The sequence below is a fragment of the Ahaetulla prasina genome, chromosome 3 (assembly GCF_028640845.1).
Source record: "Ahaetulla prasina isolate Xishuangbanna chromosome 3, ASM2864084v1, whole genome shotgun sequence".
NCBI lineage: Eukaryota > Metazoa > Chordata > Lepidosauria > Squamata > Colubridae > Ahaetulla > Ahaetulla prasina.
Window position 1 is genome coordinate 179,333,401 of NC_080541.1, and position 22,521 is coordinate 179,355,921.

A 22,521-nucleotide genomic window follows, 5' to 3' on the forward strand; every position below is an offset into this window, starting at 1 on the left:
TCGTCGCGAACTAAAAACACATCTTTTTATCCGCGCGGGGCTGGCTTAAATTAGTTTTAAGGGGAAATTTTATTAATTTTAAGTGGGGTTTTTAGTATGGAAATTTTTTAATCTTAGGCTAATTTAAATAAGTTTCTTAATTGGTATTTTAATCTGTATATTGTATTGTTTTATTTTTGCCTGTAAACCGCCCTGAGTCCTTCGGGAGAAGGGCGGTATAAAAATTAAATAAAATAAATAAATAAATAAATAAATAATGGAAAGTCTTGCGCATAATGTGAACAGGGGTAACTTGAAGACACAAATATTCTGCGCTAAATTAACCTTTAAAGAATTATGCACTGAGTTCTGTTATATATAAAACTCCTCTTTGTAAAGATATTCATGTAATTTCTGCTTCCTAAAGCAATTGCTTTTTAGGCATTGCTTCAAGTGTTTTTTTCCAGGAGCAGGCCTCTTCCAGGGAACTCTCCTGCTGTGACCTTTAAATAGGGCATCTGGTGATAGAAACCTTGTTCTTGACATCATTACTAAGAAAGAGAAAGATGTCTGTTGCTACCAACATCCCTCTCACTCAGTGTCAGCTGAGTTGATGATGTGATGACAGGAAAAGGCAAAAAAAAAGGTGGGGAGAAAAAGCAAGATATGCCAAAATTAACACATGGAGGAAACCAAGTGAACAGATGAATTCATCTTGAGAAATCTGACTGAACGTAACCAAATGGACAGCCATTGATTGGGCACATGGCTCCCAATTCATTGCAGTTCAATGACCTCTAAAATACTATCAGAAGATCATTTTTGCTTAGATTTCAGTAAAGAACAAGTCTGTGATGACCTGCATGGCTAGATTCTTACATTATTCTAATTCATGATTTCTTTAACCACAATTGATTACAATGTTTATTGCCAAAGCCGTAAATCATTATTTATACATCTCTGTGAATGATCCCAAACCACATGTAATCCTAGCTAGCCAGAGAACAATTTTAAATAGAGAAAAAATATTTTCTCTAAAATAGAGAATAAACCTTTCTCTCTTGCTTCCCCATCTTCAGAAACAAAGCTGGCTTGTTGGAAACATCCCTCACTCCGTTCAGTTCCCTTCTCGGTCAATACAGGTAGTCCTTGACTTATGACCACAACAGAGCCCAGAATTCATGTTGCTAAGTGAAACATTTATTAAATGAGTTTTGCCCCATTTTACGACCTTACTTGCCATAGCTGTTAATCACTGCCGTTGTTAAGTTAGTAAGATGGATGTTAAGTGAATAAGCCTTCCCCATTGACTTTGCTTGTATCAAAGTTATAAAAGGTGATCACATGACCCCGGGATATTGCAGCCGTCATAAATATGAGTCAGTCACCAAGCGTCTGAATTTGGATCCCATCACCATGGGGTTGCTGCAGTGGTTGTAAATGTAAAAAATGGTCATAAGTCACTTTTTCCTGTGCCATTATAACTTTGAATGGTCACTAAAAGATCTTTTTCCTTTCCTGCTTGAACTTAACACAAAATCCACTCAAGACACAAAATTGCATAACTCTAGTTTAGAGGGACCTAAGACAAAAGCAACAGGGCCCTAACAGATAAGCTCTATTTTTCCCCTCCATGGTCAGCCTTTCTTGACCCGAGTTGCTTTTCCTTTCTTTCTTTTTTCTCCTTCCTAAAAAAGCCATCCGTGTTTATGCAAACGAATTGTCTGGGCATAGAATACATAGAACAGGGGTGTCCAAACTTGGTCCCTTTAAGACTTGTGGACTTCAACTCCCAGAGTTCCTCAGCCAGCTTTGCTGGCTGAGGGACTCTGGGAGTTGAAGTCCACAAGTCTTAAAGGGACCAAGTTTGGACACCCCTGACATAGAAAGAAAAATGCTAAAGACAGGCAACAATAACAAAGTAAAACCCAAGGTGAAAATTTAAAAAAAAAGGGAACAAACAAATAGAAAATACAGAATTGGACTGCTGTGAAAGAATGAGCACAAGAAAAGGTAATTAAAAATCTGCAAGGAGTCCTCGATTTACAACAGTTCATTTAGTGACCATTCAAACTTACAATAGTGACTTACGATTGTTTACATGACCATTGCAGCATCCCCATAGCCATGTGATCAAAATTCAGAGGCTTGGGCAATGACTCATGTTTGTGACCGTTGAGGTTTCCAGGGCGTCAATTGAACTCCTTTTGTGACTTTCTGACAAAGTCAAAGGGGAAGCCAGATTCACTTAAGAACTGTATTACTAATTTTAAAAATATAGTGATTCATTTAACTAGAAAGATCACACAATAGGGCAAAATTCATGTGACAAATGTCTCGCTTAGCAACAGAAATTTTGGACAACAGAAGTTGTCATAAGTCCCGGACTACCTGTATAGTACAAGAGATAACAATACCAAACCATTTTTTAAAGTCCAGGGATGCTACATAATCTCTTCTCTTTTGGCAAGGTGGGTGAGGGCAGGTAGCTAGTACCAAATAGCATGGGCTGAACCTTCCTGGAGGACAGAATGGAGCAGAATCAGGTTTACTTTTTGAGCGATGGGGATGAACCAGGGGTGAAATGCTTCCGGTTCGGACCGGATCACGCGATCCGGTAGCGATAGGAGCTGGTAGTTCGGAGAACCGGTAGCAAAAATCCCTGCCCCCCACCCCCAACTGCCCATGCCTCGCTGTTCCTCTTCTCTGTCCCTGAAGCTGTTGTGTCTGTGCCTCCCAAGCCAGCCCTGCTGCCAGAAAGTGACTTGGACAGTGAGGGAGAAGGGCCGTCAGGACTTACCATTGGAGCATTGGCTTCCCTGGCTCAGCTCCAGGAGCCTGAAACAGGCCAGGTGGAAGAGATAATGAAGCCACGGTCCCCTGACTCTTCCCCCCCCCCCAAGGCCACGCCTGCAGACCCAGCTGACGGCAATCAGGCTTGGTTAAACCCTAGGTTTCGTAGGCAGGAGAGGAGGGAACAACAGAAGCAAGGGTGGGGCAGGCCTAGGAAGTGCTGAGTCATGGAGCCACACCCCACAGAATATAAAAGGCAGTGAGAGCTGGTGTGTCTCTTTGTAACAGGCAAATCCACTGATTGAGCTGACGTTTGTTCCTGGGTGACTCACCAGCGTCGTGGAAGATAACGGAGGCTCTTGGCAGATGCTGGCTATTCTGCTGCCAGAGCTGATAGTGCCGGCTAATTAAGCCATCACTCGGATGGAGGCGTGGGAGGACAGAACAGAAGCTCTCGGTGGTGATATAGCTGCAAACGCCCTTAAATGACTGCCGTGGCACTTCAAAGGGCCGCACTGCAGCTGATCAGCGCTATAGGCAGGCAGCTAGTAGACCGGTGCCTCTATTTTTAAAGAAGGTAGACCGGTGCCTGCCAAAAAAAGGCACTTGGTAGACCAGTGCCTCTCAGTAAAACGCAATTGGTAGACCGGGGCCTCTATTTTTAAAGAAGGTAGACTGGAGCCTCTCAGTAAAAAGCAATTGGTAGACTGAAGCCTCTATTTTTAAAGTATTTGTATACTTTATTATTTTTATTATTTATTATTATTGACCATGCCCATTCAGTCACCTGATCACCAAGCCACACCCACCAATCAAGCCACGCCCACAGAACCGGTAGGGAAATTTTTTAGATTTCACCCCTGGGATGAACCTCCTTTCAAAACCCATCACTGGATATTTGGCATCACTTCCAACTGCTGGAAGTGTGAAAACCCTGTATACTTTTTGGCCAAAAAGCCAAAACAAACAAACAAAAAAACAACACTTCTGCATCCAGTTATTTCCTAAGATATGTCAAATTTAAACTTATTAAATTTAACTTATTGGAATATTGTATGAATTTGATAAATAAATAAGATTAAATAAATAAATGATACTGCTCTTTATTTGGGCTGCTGGATCTGGATAAGCAAACTCTCAAAGACCACTAGAGGGCAGAAATAGATACAGAAAACCAATGCTTTGCTGCCATTTGATGGCGATCCTGATTTCTGCACCCTGCTCTGGTAATCCTACTTTGAATATCCTAATGAGCCTCTAATTTTTGCATTTGTATTCTTATACCTTCTAAGCAGTAGCTTAATTCTTCTGGAAGCAGAGTAGCGATTTACATCAACCAAGCAACAGACTTGAATCTTGGCTATCTTTTTCCATTGGACAGATGAGGCCAGCCACAGCCCCTCTTAATACTGATGCACCTGCCTAAGTTCCCTTGAAGTGATTTATTACACTAGGGAGGAAGACAGATGAATAAGCATTCCTCAACTGCTTCACCAATCCTTATAAGCTTGACCAGATGAATTCTCCATGAATGAACAACGTTTCCATTTTGCCACAATTTATGAATCACCACACCTGTTACCAAATCATGGTTAAGTGTTTTGATTGGTTTAGGTTATTTGAAAAAAAGGAATAGATTGGGTCACCTAACCTGGTAAACATCGTAAAATGGGTTTGGCAAACCACAATTTAAGAGCTTATTATGTGTACATGCAATCACTTGTTTATAAATCATTATAAAACAAATTCATAGTTTTGTGTGAAGTTTGAACCAGGGACAGGACTTGGATGTAATTTAGTTGTAAATAACTCATCATCTGAAGGAGAAAGTCAATGGGTTCTTCTGGATGAAACTGCATGGGGAATTAAGTATAGTCCTAGAGGAGACCAAGTTGTAAATGCACAAATGTTAGCTCAGCCAAACAAAGCAAGTAGTGCTATTCATGGCCAATTTGGTCAGCCATTCCAGAAAATTACTGTACTATCAGTGATGGGATTCAGCCAGTTCGCATCACTTCGGGAGAACCGGTTGTTAACTTTCTGAGCATTTTGGCAAACTGGTTGTTGGAAGAAATCATTAGGGCAGAGAACTGGTTGTTAAATTACTTGAATCCCACCACTGTGTACTATGATTGATGTAGTAGAAGTTCAAAAGTATCATCACATTGACTCTGGTTGAGTTAAACCTTTTTAATCACTAGCAATTGCTTTTCAAATCTAAGCAATTAACACATTTTGCTAAACCCATACCAAACAAACTACAGTGAGGTTTAGCAAAACAGGTTGTCTGTGTTACAGCTAATAAGTTTTACATTTGGAAAAAGTGTTAGCAGCCATGATTCATTCAAACCTCTTGCCAAAGAGACAGTAGTGATTGGTCACTGATAAGGTCATATTTGTCTAAAAATGTGCATGAGTGTGTGTCTCATGATCATGCTACTACTTGAAGACTATTGCTTGACATAGTGTAAGCCGCCCTGAGTCTTCGGAGAAGGGCGGGATATAAATGCAAATAATAATAATAATAATAATAATTTGAAGAAGCTGAAATAAATTCTTATGAATTCTACCACCTAGAATAATTCAGATACTTCTTCCTTGCTAAATTGAAGCATGATAAAAGTCAAATTACACATCATTCATTAAAGTTGCGCATATTTTCATACCCTAAAAACTGGAAGTTTTAGAACAAAATAAGACTAGATTATGTACTAAATGCCTTCAATCATAAATCCTCATTAAAAACAGAATTCTCCTTATCATCATTTCTTAGTAATGGATCCTTACCTGCTATGATCTCGGAACATAGAATCCATTACAAGGTACAATGACATCATCTGCATCATGATGTCATCACACAGCTGATATTGTGACTCTTACGATGTCACTTCCACCCAGCCCTTCCTGCAAAAGCCCATTCTCTGAGCTTACTTCAGCATTCTCAGCTATCATGCCATGGCTTTCCACTAGGCAGGTGTAGTTATTCTGCAGAGACAGATGTTTGCTTTTCTCTGGATAAATTGTGTGAATCCAGTGATCCCATTTTGTAAATCGTGATCTATAGCTTAGCGTGAAGTAGAAAGCCATCCAGTGCTAAACTATTTAACAATCCAGAGTTACACAAATGAACATTCTTTTGTGATTTGGACGTCCATATAAATAGTCTCTGTATGTATGAAAAATCTCTCTATGTGTATGCAAACATATTTAGGAGATGACAGGAAGAAGAGATGTCAACCTGTTAAATTAGTTTCAGTCATTTTTCCAACAGAGAACAGTTACATTTAATGAAGATTTGAGAAAAAATGAAGTGACCAGGATTGTTATGCCTTCGTTTTCTTTTACTTTTTAAAATAACACTGCACTAGTTTCTACAGCTTCTCTTGGCAGCTCAGTTAGCTGTGTTTTTGGTATTCAATACCTTATATGTTGCTGTATCACAGCGAATAGACAAAACAAAACAAAACATACATTATTTTCCCAGCTAATCAACCTATATTATGACACTCATGATTTTTTCATTGACTTATTTATTATTAAATGCAAATATACACACACTGTGTAAACTATCAAGAAAATGTTGATTACTAGGAAGATTAAACATAAATAATAAATAAAATATGTCTATCTCTGGGGAATAATCAGGCAAGAATTTGTCTTATTTCAATGGATAATATTCAGCCATCTTGAAGTGGTACAGAAAGCAAGACTGTGAAGATAGCTCTCTCTTGAATGAAGGCAAATATACATGTCCCAGGATAATGTTGCATGATCCAATCTGAGTTGGTCACTGGAGCCAGAGTTTTGTTCTTCCAAAGTTTTGGATGTCCTTCAATTTCAATTTTGTACTTACTAAGATTGTTGGTCGAGCAGGGACAAAAATAGCCAGAGAAATGACTGAAGCCTGGGAAACAGCCCCTTATCAGTCAACAGGAATGCTGATTCATCACCATTTTACCAGGTATTTAGGAACCAGACAGCAAGACAGGAAATAACAATCTATGGTTAATAGTGGGCCATCAAAACCCCAATCAACAACTAAGGGCCACATACAACTAGGCATCATATAAATACTATGCATAAAGCAGCCCAATGCACATATCCTGGAGTTTGAGAGGTTCCCTGAGGATGGGCTCCAGCATGAGTCTGAAAGCTTGTAAAAACAAACTTCTAGTCCCAGTGACTAACTCAGATTGGATCTTGCAAAATATCTCTCAATCCCCCACCTCCCCCATCTTTCTTCAGGAAGTCAGTTTTAAGATAAGGCCAGGATTCTTTAAGTCTTCCAATAAAAGTAGCAATTCACCTAACAAACTTAAAGTCTGAATTGGAACAGAGAAAAGTTTAAAAAATTCTATTTTGTTTTGTTCCAGAAGCTAGAAAGAACATGGTGATGATTTTCTGCACCTGTTATTCACCTGAGACAGAAACAGTAGCTTTGTATAAGGCAGGGGTCTGCAAACTTGGCTCTTTTAAGACTTGTGGACTTCAACTCCCAGAGTTCCTCAGCCAGCAAAACTGGCTGAGGAACTCTGGGAGTTGAAGTCCATAAGTCTTAAAAAAGCCAAGTTTGCAGACCCCTGGTATAAGGGACCCAATATACTTTTGGTTTGTCAATGATCAATCCTACAGGTAGTCCTTCACTTACAACCATTCATTGTTAAAATTACAACGACACTGAAAAAAAGTGACCTATGACTGTTTTTCACACTTAGGACCATTGCAGTGTGATCAAAATTTGGGTGTTTGGTAACTGGCATGTACTTGTATCAGTTGCACTGACCCGGTGTGACGTGATCACCATTTGTAATTTTCACACTTGGCTTCCGACAAGCAAAGTCAATGGGGGAAGCTAGATTCGCTCAACAACTGCTTGATTTACTTAACAATTTTTGTGATTTGCTTAGCAACTGTGACAAAAAAAAGTTATAAAATGGGGTGCAACTCATTTTACCACTGTCTCACTTAGCAACAGAAATTTTGGGCTCAATATCTTAAGTTGAGAATTACCTCTAACTGAACTGATTTATTCCCCTGGAATAGTTTTTTGTCAAAGTACACCAAGTATGGCCATCAATGCTGGGACGTGATTTCAAAGTAAGATGCATCAGTCTTTGAAAAAGGCCTCCTGAGATGTTGAGATATAATTAGAACTGGCAAAATAGTATATGCAACGGTCGTAAGTGTCAAAACCAGTAATAAGTCATTTTTTCCAGTGCTGTTGTAATTTCAAGTGGTTACTAAAATGAATGGTTGTAAGTCAAAGACTACCTGTAGTTCTCATGCAGAACTGAAGAATTTGAAGGAAAAAGGAAGATCATGTTCTTCAGGAGGTATCACAAAACCCCGTCCTGGGTTCTCAATCAGTTTGCAAATTTATTTTTCCCCAGGCATATGTAATCTTGCATTTATATAGTGAGACAAAAAGGAAGTAAATCTGTGCTGCTTGCACTTTCGAATCCTTCTGAGGAACAGCTTGAAGCACACCTCCTTGAGAATAAGTACCATTATCCAAGAAGAAAGTAGATTTATGGGCAAGCCCAGGCAAGAATTATAGACTAAATCTGTCTGTACTTGAAAATGTAGAGCAAACCTTGGGGGCATTTGTGCTCATTATGCTGCTATAGACTTCTGTACTCATATAGCAGCTACAATAATTGTCATGCTATGTAGAAGCCAGCCGATCATAGAGTCTGCCACTCATGGTCTGAACCAGCAAAGAAATCCCTTGAGTTAGGGTAAGAAAAAAGGGGAGAAAGGAAATGATACAACTAAAAATCACATGGTTGGTTTGATAGGAAATAAATTCTTACTAAGTCCCAAGAGAACCAATTCCAAGTTGTATAATACTTCAGTTTAGAACTTTAGACGAACAGTTATATGCAATGAATAAAGTGATATAACTCACAGGAACAAAGCAGAGACGGGGAAGGGGGGTGTTAAAACACAGTTTTTAGAACTACTAACCAATGAGTCATGCTCAATAGTCATAGCGTTGGAAAGAATTCTGCTAGATGTAACATTCCTAGAAAATTTAAACTTTGAAAAAAGTCCATTTTTTAAAAACGGAATCTATTTGACAAATAGAATGCATCATTTAAAATTTAGTGTAAAATATTGTCCGGTGTAGAATAGGTATGATGTTTATGGTCAACCCTATTCAAGTTGTTCAAAACTTCTAGTTAAATGTAGTCCCGCTTCCTCTGTGAGTTGTTCAGTGTTATTTATCCCTAGAGTTTTGGTATTCCCAGCAAGTAATTCATCATGTCTGTTTATTCTTCCTCTGACCATGCTAACACAAGGCCTAACCCCTTATCCAGAGTCAATATGTTTTACATCTAACCTAGTTATTTTGACAGCTAAGGCAGAAAATTCCTCTCTTTGGCAGCAAAAAATGTCATTACAAATTAAACAAAGAACAATTTCAGGACACCCAGAATAAACTCCTGCTTATTTCTTAGAGTACTAGATTTCAATTCCTGCTTTCATTTAGAGCTCAAGGTGACATCATAGCCTGTTATGTTGAGAAAGAGGGTGGAAGGGAGAGAGGGAGAGGGAGAGGGGGGGGGGAGAGAGAGAGAGATCAGATCACGAAAGCCAGAAGGACAGAAGTGCAATCTTCCCAACTTGGGCATCAATGGACCAACATCTGGATTTTCCCATCAAGCATAATCTTTGCTGAGAATTCTAAGAGTGGAACCCCATGCATCTAAAATCCTCAGTGTTAGAGAAGACGGGCGGTAGAATCAGTCTGATTCTGAGTCAGTCTTTCTAGGTAGGCAAGGTTAGAAACAGAAGCAGCAGGCATTCCAAGAATGATCTTTATTGTTTAGGCTAGAGGAGTAGAAGAAACCTAAAAGCCCAAAAGAATTTATCTCTGCCCTACTGGGAAGGGCTTGCATACCTCCTGCAAAAGTTCTTTTTAGATTTTCACAGGACGGAAACCTTAAATCCATGTATCAATGTAATTTAATCGCAATAATCAATTAATTTTTAATCCCAATTGTATTTTATAGTCCTATTCTTAACAGCATTTTTTTTTCTCCAGATAGAAATCAGGAGAAATGTTTTCTTCAAGGGAATGGGACTGACTATGCATAATTCTACTGGTGCTGTATTTCTCTTCTTAATAATGTTTGCTTCAATTTATTAGAATGCCAGAGCTTGATTTTGTATAAACAATGATTTATGTTAATTTAATTCATGCTTATTTATTTTAGATTATTTAACTTTTATTAACTTTTATTAATATTTTATATCAGTCAAACCCATGTGACTCCTGTAGACCCTTTTTTAAAAGTATTGATCAGAGTGGGCATGCCATGGTATAGGGGCCATATGTAGATACAGTCCTACAGTGTTTTCCCAAAAATAAGACCCTGTCTTATATTTTTTGAACCCCGAAATAAGCACTTGGTCTTATTATCAGGGAGGTCTTATTATTTTGGGGCACATTGAGCAAGATGGGGTTCCTCTTGCTGTCTTACCTGATTTCCAGCTCTTCCTAACCCTAACCAGAAGAAATGGTGGGTACCAGCTGCACATGCATTTAAATATTTTTGGGGAGGGCTTATTTTTGGGGGGAGCTTATTTGGGGGGGGGCTTATTTTAGTGCATGCGCTCAAAAGCCCGATTGCTACTTTTAGAGATCCTGGCTGAAAAACTCTCAAATTTATGCCATTGACATTTGGTGATGAATGATAGGGTAATTTTTGTTTTAAAAAAAGGAAGAAAATGTTTTGATGGGTCCTTGGTGCTCTCTGAGCTTGTTTATATTCTCACAGACGTTTCATTACCCAGTCTGTTTTATGCATCTTTGCAGATCTTCTAACCTGAAAAAAACAGTTTGAAAATTTCAGCTGTTTTTCTTTGTCACTGTCACTGAATCTCTGAAACCCCTCCCCCCCACCGCCCCTTTTAAGCCTAATTAAGAACAAGAAGGGGAGGGGAAAATTAAAGTCCCCAGCCACAAAATGGTATAGTTTTGTCATATTGTTCTCTTTCTAGCGTCATATCCCTCAAAGTCATCAATAAAATAATAAATAAATTTTAAATACACGAAAAGAGATAGTACTACCCTTATATTTAAAAATACCTTCTCTGCACTGTTATTTCATTTGGGCCAAGTGAGTATGGATATCCGTTTTATCCTGTTGATATCTCTCTTTACCTTTATATTCTATCTTTTCTATAGTGTGTTGTTTTTGTTTTTTCCTTAAAATGTATGCTAACCACCTACCAGGTCTATTTGCATTACAAAAGGTATTATGTTTGGCATATTGTATATTTGTTGCCACCTGGTCAGCCATTATCATATTAAATTGTCTCTGTAATAACAAATGGATATCTGTTGAGTTGGTGGATGGGGGCAGCAATTAACACATGTATCATGACAACATCATACCAAAAACATCAATTATGTCATCTGTGCCATTTGTACAATTGGGTCATGATGCACATGATGTCACCATGGTTTCTACCAGACACCTATGAGAATGAGCATGCCCAGGAGATCAAATTCTGGCATAGCTGAAACATTGCTAACCACAAGTACTTTCCTAGCCTGAAAAACATATTCTTCCTCGATGCAATTTTGCTTGAGACAGCATGATATAACGGCTAAGGCATTGGTCTAAAATCTAGGATAGTGGCCCCCAACCTCTGGGGGCACCAGGGACCAGTTCTATGGAGAAAGGTTTTTCCGAGAACCAGAAGGGGCATGGTTTCGCAAGCTGCCTGCATCCCATGGATGGGGCTTCACTTGTTTGCGTGGCCCAGTTTCTGGCATGCCATAGCCTGGTGCCGGTTCACAGACTGGGGGTTGGGGACCCCTGATCTAGAAGACTTTGATTCAAATCCACAATGGAAGTTCATTGGATCACTTTTGGACTGTGTCAGTTTCACCTACCCCACCCCCCCATCCCACTCCATAGAGTCGGGGTGACAATGGAGGAGTGAGACTTAAATGTAACATCTTTATTTCTATGATCATGTAAAAGCACATTGTTTAGTCATCCAGACATCTCCTTTTACTCACTGTTAGATTCCAACAACTTGATGTTTATATATTCATTTCAGATTGATCAGAATCAGAATAGAGCCGGAAGGGACCTTGGAGATCTTCTAGTTCAGCCCCCTGTTCGAGCAGGAGACCCTATACCATTTCAGACAAGTGACTGTCCAGTCTCTTCTTAAAAACCTCCAGCGCTGAAGCACCCACAACTTCCGAAGGCAAGCTGTTCCACTGGTTAATTGTCCTGTTAGGAAATTTTCCCTTAATTCCAGGTTGCTTTTCAACTTGATTAATTTCCATCCATTGTTTCTTGTCCTGCCCTCTGGTGTTTTGGAAAATAAATAAATTTTCCAAAACCCTCCTCTTTGTGGCAGCCCCTCAAATATTGGAATACTGCTATCATCATGTCCCCCCTAGTCCTTCTTTTCTCTAGGCTAGCCAAACCCAAATCCTGCAACTGTTCTTCATATGTTTTAGCCTCCAGCCTTTTAATCATCTTAGTTGCTCTTCTTTGCACTTTTTCCAAGATCTCAATATCTTATTGTAATGTAGTGACCAAAACTGGATGCAGTATTCCAGGTCTGGTCTTACTAAGGCTTTATAAAGTGGTACTAATACTTCACATGATTTTGATTCTTTGCCTTTGTTTATACAACCAAGGATTGTATTAGCTTTCTTGGCTGCTGCTCATAAAGACTATATCCAGTATTTAGAATTTGCATTTTTTTAAAATCTAACCAAGACTACTTAATACTCACAAAATTCAAGCCATCACTAGATTGTCTCTTCCTCCACCTTCAATCCCAGCCTGCCCTGATTTCAACTACACGTAGTTCTTGCCTTATGACTGGTCACTTAGTGACTGGTGGAAGTTACAATGGACCTCCCCAGAGCTACCTCTGACCCAGTTTTGAAATTCTGATGTCTACTTCCCCCATCCCCATCATGTGACACATTTTGGGTGCTTGGCAACAACTGTTTGTAGTGTATTGCTGTGACATGACAGATTTATGACTTTTTTTGCAGGAAACCCAGAACAGAACTGGATTCAGAAAAGGTTGCATCTAATGGCACTGCTGCATAAAATTAATATTTAGTGTAATTAAAAAGACAAAGCACTAGCAGATGTAAGGTTTTCTATAGTAATAATTTAACTTATTTGCTATGCACGTTTTTGTTTTATTTCATTGTTTTTAGTAGCTTGTGCCTTTGGTCACAATAAAGTGTCCTGTTCTTTTCTAGCTCAGTAACCAGTTGCCGCTTAACTCTGAGAACGCACCATTTTCCTCTGCGGTTGGAAGAGTGGTTGGGATGGTCGACTTCAGACCCATGCAGCTCCTGAACCCTTTTTTTGGCAATCCTCTGAGACACCTTCCAGACCACAGTTGTTCAACAATTATGGCACAAATTTTTGCAGTATTTATTTATTTATTATTTATTTATTTATTTGATTTTTATACCGCCCTTCTCCCGAAGGACTCAGGGCGGTGTACAGGCAAGATAAAACAATACAATATACAAATTAAAATACCATTTAAAAAACTTATTTAAATTAGCCTAACATTAAAAAATTTCCATACTAAAAACCCCGTTTAAAAATTGATAAAAGATAAAATTCAAGACAGCCCCGCGCAAATAAAAAGATGCGTCTTCAGTTCGCGACGGAATGTCCGAAGGTCAGGTATTTGGCGTAAACCCGGGGGAAGTTCGTTCCAGAGTGTGGGGGCCCCCACAGAGAAGGACCTTCCCCTGGGGGCCGCCAGCCGACATTGCTTGGCGGACGGCACCCTGAGAAGTCCCTCTCTGTGAGAGCGTACGGGTCGGTGGGAGGCATGTGGTAACAGCAGGCGGTCCCGTAAGTACCCAGGCCCTAAGCCATGGGGCGCCTTAAAGGTCGTAACCAACACCTTAAAGCGCACTCGAAAGGCCACAGGCAGCCAGTGCAGTCTGCGCAGGAGCGGTGTTATATGGGAGCTACGCGGAGCTCCCTCTATCACCCGCGCAGCTGCATTCTGGACTAACTGAAGCCTCCGAGTGCACTTCAAGGGGAGCCCCATGTAGAGAGCATTACAATAATCCAGGCGAGAGGTAACGAGCGCATGAGTGACCGTGCACAAGGCATCCCGATCAAGGAAGGGGCGCAACTGCTGAACCAGGCGAACCTGGTGGAAGGCCCCCCTGGAGACGGCCGTCAAATGATCTTCAAACGACAGTCGTTCATCCAGGAGGACACCTAAGTTGCGCACCCTATCCTTTGGGGCCAATAACTCGCCTCCAACAGTCAGCCGCGGCTGCAGCTGACTGAATCGGGGTGCCGGCATCCACAGCCACTCCGTCTTGGAGGGATTAAGCTTGAGCCTGTTTCTCCCTTATACTTTTTGCAGTATAAGGTAGAAACATATACAAATTCTAAGGTAGAAACATATACAAATTCCACATCGTATTTTTGTAAAGGAAAACAAAATCTGTAAATTATCCTCCACTGAAAAAAGAGGAAAATCTGGTTCTATCCACATGCAAAAGGCTTTGCATCTTTGCCTCGGTCACAGTCACTCTTGCCTCAGAATATTTCAAGTTAGCCGTGACTATCGGAAGTTGCCTACTTCTATTCTAAGAACAAGAAGAATCATGTGAACTTACTCAAGGAACAGGAATTCACGAGGAGTTCCTTAAAGCAGGAGATGGAGGAGCAGAAGCAAAGCTTCGGAGACAATAAGACTGCTGCAACAACACAATCCTGGCCTGCTAATTGCTAATATGGAAATAAATCAACCATCAGTCCAATCAGTTTCTGAATGTGGGAAAATGAATCGGGTCATTTTTCTCAAGCAATACAATATATTGGACTATTTGCACGCAGACTTTTCTAAATATGATGAGCCCAATGGAGGTGGCTATGGGGTTGCAATTGAGTTAAAAGCTAAACCTCCACTGTGGGCCATTGACTGAATGGGCTTTGACAAGCCTCAAAGTACTGGAGATGGCTCCTAGGGAAAACTGAGGATATTGATGAAGGATAAAAAAGATCATTTCTAATAAAGATACTATTACCTCTTGCTGGTTTTTGGTTTTGTTTCTTGTTGTTATCTATAAGAAATACAGCATAACAACACAATTTGATCAAGAAGAAAATTACTAATAAGACTTTATTTCAGATTTACAGCTGAGTCACCAAAGATATTTTCAGAATGAAATACGTTTTTGGCCAAGCATTTCAATATTGAGAAATAGCTTTTAATTTATTCTATGTAGATTAATCTCTTCTATGTTGTCATTTTCGGTTGTTTTTCCAAACTTCACATTGCCAAAATATTTTGGTTGTATTCCTCTGCAGTTTTTCCATCACATATTTTATTTTTATAAATTCTTTTTCCTAGTGTGCAGGTGCAGGATCTGCTTTTCAGATCAACAAATGCCATTTAAGTGTCCTGCCATGACATTGTATAGGGTTGTTGATCCATTGGTTGTGACAGAAATTGAGCAATCAGTTTATCACCTGAGCCTGATACTGGTCGGTCTGCACCAACCTTGTGGGAGGGCAATTTCCAGTGACACCAACAAGGAGGGACGGACCATGCTGCCATTATATCTTTACAAATAAATATACAGAATTTGTTGACTGTTTAAACCTAACTGGGATAGCTTTTGTTTCATATTTCCTAGCAATAAGAGACTTCTAAGTAGGAGACTATTTTAGGAATGTTCTTGTTCTAGGGTACGACAGCATTGTTCACCACCTCCATCTGGTAGATCTTTCTTAATATATACCTATCTCTTGAGCCTAATTGAGCCAAAATTCTGCTAAGCCATGGGCTTACTTAGCAAATCAAACCTATTACAGCTTGGTATAATGACCTGGTTGATAAAATATACTAAAACAATGGCTCTGTTTCCATAACATATTGAACCACAAACCTCCCAACCACACTGCAAGCTGATCTTATATGTTGTGCAAATCCAGCCAGAGAAAAACAGACAAGAAGAAAGTTATCTAAGCATATGCAGAATATTCTCCCCTTGTCATTAAAAAGCCACAGTGAATCTGGCAACTTGTGATAGTCACAGCATCACTCATCTTATCCTGATGAATGCCGTGCCTAAAATCAGGATTGTGAACATCTTCCAACCACAGAGGACTTGCTGTGCAGAGAGGCCTTTGCTAGAGCAAGCTGAACTTACTGGCTTCTTGTTTCTTTCAAAAAGAAGTGAGAGCAGAGCCTGAAGGATAGATTGATTAGTCTGTCCTTGGCATTATTGCCCCACCCACAGTGCACATCTAGAGACAGGAATTCAATCCAACGTTCTAATGCAGTGACTGGGGAATTCTGGGAGTTGGAGTCCACACATCTTGAAGTTGCTGAGGTTGAGATACACTGTTCTAATGAGCTGATGCTCAGGGATTTGCCTTGGTGACCTCTACATTATCCCTATGGTAGCTTTGTTTGTAGTATAAAAGGCAGCCATGCAAAACCCGAGAACCCATGCTCTCACTGGGACATTGCCTCATCAGCCCATCAGCTCCCAAGACTGCCATTCTCTCCGCTTGATTGTGTTTATTTTGACATTCTTGGTTTTCTTCAATTGCTTCTCTCTATTGTTTCGAGAATGGCATTTTGCTGAGCCAGTCATACAGAGAGTCTCCTGGGGCAATCAGGACTGCACCTCCTTGTCTCAATAGAGCAACCATCTAATAGAGGCAATGAGTGGGAAATGGACATTGACTTCCTGATCATTCTTAGTTCTTAGTTTGCTTCACCTACACCCCTGGCCATTTATCTATCCCCCTCTTTCTTATCAGCTTGTTTAAACAAACCAATAAATCCAGAGGTGTGTTTCAATAAGCACTAGCAGCTAACTGATCTTATCTGGGCTTAGAAGCTAATAAGGGTTAGTGGCAAGTATTTGAACAGAAGACCATCCAGGAATTTACTGGGCTGCAGGATTTATTGGGAAGAAGTAAAAAAACCTCCAAAACACACCCTCATCCATATTGCTCCAGCAAAATTCCTCGGATGTATCTGTGAAGTTGCCAGCAATCAGGATCCAACTGAAGGAGTCTTTATTTTCAAAAGCCAGGTCTTGCTAATTAGTGGGACTTCATTTTTATTTTGCAGCATGCAAAAGAGAACTCAACTCAAGAGAGGATCTTACAGGAAAAGACTTGAAGAAACTTCTCTAATGGTATTGAAATTCTTGGCATAAAAAATGAGAAAGGGTTGACAGCAATACTGTTAGTGCAATCTTACATGCTTCTGTTCTGAAGAAAATCCCATTTAATTCAGTAGGATTTATTGCAAGTTAAGAGTATTCAGAATAGCAGGAACCTGACAATAATTACTGTTGGACAATTCAAGCCTGTATCTGTTTTGTTAAGATTTTCACTGCCAAATACTTGGCCATTGAATATTTTTAATGTTTTAATAAGCAGGCATTTTTAGGCATCACCACATTTCCCAAAGGCAATCCAGATGACAGGAAAATCTTTTGGATATAAGTACAGAATGTACTTCTAACTTTCATGGTGCAATAGTAAATCTGTCTTGAACTGAATAATGTCAGTCAGTAGCAAGAGAAAATGTTTTACAAAGCAAACAATGAATAAAATGTGATTGAAATCTATATGTAGCTCCTGCATTATTTGTTTACCAGTAATCATTCCAGAACTAATCCACTTTATGAAATATTCATCACATTTGTTTGACATGACTGGCCTTTCTTCCATTACAGAGCTGAAGGTAGATTCTGTAGTGATTCTAACCACGGTATTTATTTACATTTGTATACTGCTTGCTATAATAACTCCAGTCAGCATAAAATGCATGAAACTTACTATAAAACAATTCACAGTCAATAAAACTGTAATAGAATCATTATAAGAGAAAAGAAAGTATCTTTTCTTTTATGTACACTGAGAACATATGCACCAAGACAAATTCCTTGTGTGTCCAATCACACTTGGCCAATAAAAAATCTATCTGCCTGCCTGCCTGCCTATCTAGCTAGCTAGCTAGCTAGGATCATTATGATTAATAAAAATGTTTGCTACTAGCACAAAGGCCCTCTGATGCCAAATGCCCTCTGAAAAAATATTAACATTATCTTTTTTTTTTTAAAGCAAGGTGTGGAGGGAGGTGTTGTTCCAGAGAGAGGGCGCTGCAACTAAGAATGTCGTTTTCCAAGTTCCAACTTGGGCAATCTGATACTGTCTTTCTCTGCTAGATGATATAGGGTGGGCAGATTCTGCATGGAGAAGATGGTCCCAAAGATTACAAGGACTTAAATCATAAAGTAGTCACCGACATCTTAAACTGGTCCTGGAAAACTATTGGCAACTAAAGCAGTTGACAAAAGTACAGTTTTTCTGCTGTATGAATTAATGCCAATCTGCAGGTAGGTACTGTAACTTCATTCTATGCCAACTGTAATTTGTTTTTGTTTTTTTGTTTTTTTTGCAGGGTTGCCCCACATGAAATAAATTGCAGTAGTCAATTGCTTTCCATAGCTTCTGGTACAGGGAATGATACAAGTACTGCACTGCCAAACTAGGCAAAAGACTTTTCTGGCCAGAACTTCCACCAGGAGCTGTGAGTACAGGAGAATTCCCAGACTGTCTTCCAGCAAATTTGGGTGAGGTATAATCCCATTTAGAGGAACTGAAGCATCCATTGAACCAGATTTCTGAATCAATGGTAAGGCCATCTTTGCAGGAATTTGACCATCTGTTTTATCCCATATACGGGTAGTCCTTGACTTACAACCATTCATTTAGTGACCATTTGAAGTTACAATGTCATTGAAAACAGTGATTTATGACTATTTTTCATACTTATGACCATTGCAGAATTCCCGTGGTCATGAGATCAAAATTTGGATGCTTAGCAGCTGGTATGTATTTATGACGATTGCAGTGTCCCAGGGTCATGTGATCATCTTTGCAACTTTGACAAGCAAAGTCACTAGGGAAGTCAGATGCACTTAACAAACTTGTTACTAACTTAACAATTGCAGTGATTCCCTTAACAACTATGTCAAGAAAGGTCATAACATGGAACAAAACTCATTTAGCTGTCTTGCCTTAGCAACAGAAATTTTGGGCTCCTCAACTGTGGTCATAAATCAAGGACTACCCTCTAGTTCCTCAAAGCCTTGAGGCAGCATATCGAGATTTCTACAAAGTCTCTGTTTGGTCTAGAGTAGGGCTGAGCCCTCACATAAGTGTTCAAAGATTCAACCTCTCTTCCTCCATCAATTCCAGCTGATGGAGGCAGAAAGAGGCAGAACCACTGCAAAACAGTGCCTCCAATTTCTAATACTTGCATTTGGTCCAAAATTGTGCCAGGATTAATGGTCACAAACATTAGTGAGAAAGCTCACAGGACAAGGATTATAAATGCAGTCTCTATTGAAAGAGACCTAATATTGAAACTCAACAAAAAGAGATCAGATAATAGTCTCATCCAAGATTTTTGAAATACAGCTTTCTTCTTCCATAACTTTCCAAGAAATGGAGACTGGCCTGTAATTATGTATGACTGTTGGGTAAAGAGATTAAAAAAAAATCACTAATTTGTCATGCGCAGGATATTTTAGATAATGGCCTGGGTTCTCTTGACAGACACTGTAGTGATATGGATCTTTCTCAGATGTTGAGGAGATTTGGTGAAGACAATTTCTTTCCAGAGATTAGATGTCAGGTAATTATAAATCTCAGAGAAGGCATCAAAGGTGGTTTTAGCAATATCCCAGCAATGCAGTTTCCCAGATTATCAGTTGTTGATGAAACCATCATCAGTTACTTCTTGGGAAGTAGGGCAGCCAAAATCCCATATTATCATTAGAGCTTTTTAACTAAGGACCAAGATGATCATTGTAACCTCCAATGTTAACAAACACCTCGAATCTGGTGCAATGCCAGCACATCTTTGCCTTTGGTCTCTTAGATTTTTTTTTAATGTCTCCTCTCAAATATCAGCCATCCTTCCTAGCTTCGTAATTTCTGTAAATTTTGTAAGCATTCCCTAGATTCCCTCATCCGTATCATTTATAAAAATGTGGAACTGCACTAGCACCCTAACCCTGTGGCACTCCACTCAAATTGATTTAGCAATCTGAGTTAAGTTAAGCTCTTACTAAATTATTGATTTAAATATTCAATTAAAATCAACTGATTTGAATGATTGCATGAAAGTGAAAGTGGTTTTCAAACTTATTTGTCAACTTGAGGTGTGTTTTCCCTGATTTGCCTTGGCATATTTTCAAGCAGAAGTCACAAGTTGAAACAAGCTGTTTTACAGTAATTTTAAAAAAAATCAAGATACCAAGATGAGTTCAAAATTTAAACTATTATTTCAGAGTTGACATACAACATCTTTTCATTTAGACCTGTTCACAGGGAACAAACAGAGACTTCCTCAATTTGAGGAGAGATATCTACAGAGGTCAGTAAGTTTCGATTGTTTTACTGTGTTGTGTGTGTATGTGTGCTTTCAAGTCAGTGTTGACTCCTAGCAACTGCCTGGACAAGTTCCTGTAGTTTTCTTGGCAAGATTGCAGAAGTGGTTTGCCATTGCCTCCTTCCTAGGGTTAAGAGAGAATGACTGGGTCAGGGTCACCTAGCAGGCTCTATGGACTATGGACTTTACTCCTAAGGCAGGACTAGAACACATGGTTTCATGGTTTCTAGTCCAGTGTCTTCACCAGTATACAAAACTGGCATTCTGATTTACCTAGGTGGCAGTAATTAAATCAGATATCCCTTCCTCCTTTATCTAACAGCCAGGATATTTCTAACCAATTATTCCACACTTTCCACCAACCAACCCCCTGAAGACTACAAATACTACAAGGCAACCCCATTTCTAAACCATTGCATTGAGGAAGCCTTGCTGGGAGACAGGGTGAAATATTTGCAGAAAACCTGATGAACCTTTTTGGCACTAACCTGCCAAAGTCTGGCAAATCCAGCAATTCAATATATGTTTCAACTACTTCAGTCCATTTTGGAGTCAAAAACATTTACTCATAAGTCTCTGATTCTCAGATGAAACTTTTATAAACAAATCAGTGTAATAAATATAATCTGTAAGAAAACCTCATTATGGAACTTGTCTTTCACTCTTGCCTAACGTATCTGGCAGCCTTCCAGTTGCTTGCTTATGCACCTGTCTTAGTGAATTCACAAACATGTATTGTAAAATTATACATCCTCCTTTAACAGTGAGTCAGTTCTACTGGTGAGCCAATGTTTGCGGATGCAAAACAATGACACCATTGAGATTTCCTTACTCTTGCCTGACAGAGAGAGGAGTGAAGCAGAGGCTTTCACTGGTGCTGCGAAAGGATGTCTGGACCATTCCAAAAATAGCGCAGTGCTGAGTCATGCTCAGCTCTGCATTAACCAGCAAGGAAAAATGGAGGGGAAGGAGGGAAGTAAAGCCATTGATCAAACAGGTCCTCCTACACATGGTCAATCTCATGGCACGAAATACTTTTTTTTAATTGTAAGGATACTTGAAAGAATGAATATTTGTTCTTACTTAGGGAACCCAGTGTAAAACGATGCGGTTAAGGCCCATAAATCTAAGTGACTGGTTGGAGGCATTAAATACTTGATTATAATAATATTTTTTTTTAAAAAAATGGTCAAAACCTTTTGAAGAAAAAGAAAAATTCCTGATGTGCACCAGGGTGTAACATAGGCAACTTCCACATCATTGTTTTCACACCCTATTTCCTCAGAAGAAATTTGAGAATAACCCCCAGTTGTCTTCATTTCTGATGACAGAGAACCAGGGCAAAAATCACTGTTTACACTGTGTCTCCCCAGTTCCTACAGCCATGAAAATCCTTTTACTCCACACAAAAGAGATGGAAGTGAAATAAATCAAGAAGAACCCAAGCAGCTGGGCACTTGGCATCCTCCTTGCTGGCTAGGAAAAAGCTGCCAGGAGCTTTTTGATTCAATTTTTGTTCTTTTCAGCCTCCTGTTAAGGAAAGCTGCACAGTTCTGAAACCACCTTTCCCCCAAACCCTGCCAGTTAGAATCATAGAGTGGGAAGGGATTTTGGAGGTCTTCTACTGTCCAAGGCAGGAGATTCTGTATGGTTCTGGACAAAAAAGCTTTAAGAGTTGTAAACCTAATCTTGCGTAGCTTCTTCTCCAAAAACATTACACTACTAACCAGAGCATATAAAACATTTGGTAGACCAATTCTTGAATACAGCTCGATTGTCTGGAACCCATACCACATTTCTGACATCAATACAATTGAACGTGTCCAGAAATATTTTACAAGAAGAGTTCTCCACTCCTCTGAATATAACAAAATATCTTATGCCACCAGACTTGAAATCCTGGGTTTAGAAAACTTAGAACTACGCCGTCTTCGACATGACTTGAGTTTAACTCATAGAATCATCTATTACAATGTCCTTCCTGTCAAAGACTACTTCAGCTTCAATTGCAACAATACACAAGCACACAATAGATTTAAGCTTAATGTTAACTGCTCCAATCTTGATTGCAGAAAATATGACTTCAGTAACAGAGTTGTTAATGCCTGGAATACACTACCTGACTCTGTGGTCTCTTCCCAAAATCTCCAGATCTTCAACCAAAAACTGTCTACTATTGACCTCACCCCATTCCTAAGAGGTCTATAAGGGGCGTGCATAAGAACACAAACGTGCCTACCGTTCCCTGTCCTATTGTTTCCTTTCTTTATATTCAATTAATTT

At 39.5% G+C, this 22,521-nt stretch overlaps 1 long non-coding RNA gene across 1 annotated transcript; it reads left to right on the forward strand.

Moving 5' to 3' along the window:
- The first annotated feature begins 18,354 nt into the window (after window positions 1-18,354).
- On the forward strand, window positions 18,355-22,243 carry LOC131194755 (uncharacterized). Its single transcript, XR_009154299.1, has 3 exons — window positions 18,355-18,474; window positions 20,166-20,223; window positions 22,128-22,243. It is a non-coding gene; the product is annotated as an uncharacterized LOC131194755 (long non-coding RNA).
- The last annotated feature ends 278 nt before the right edge of the window (window positions 22,244-22,521 follow it).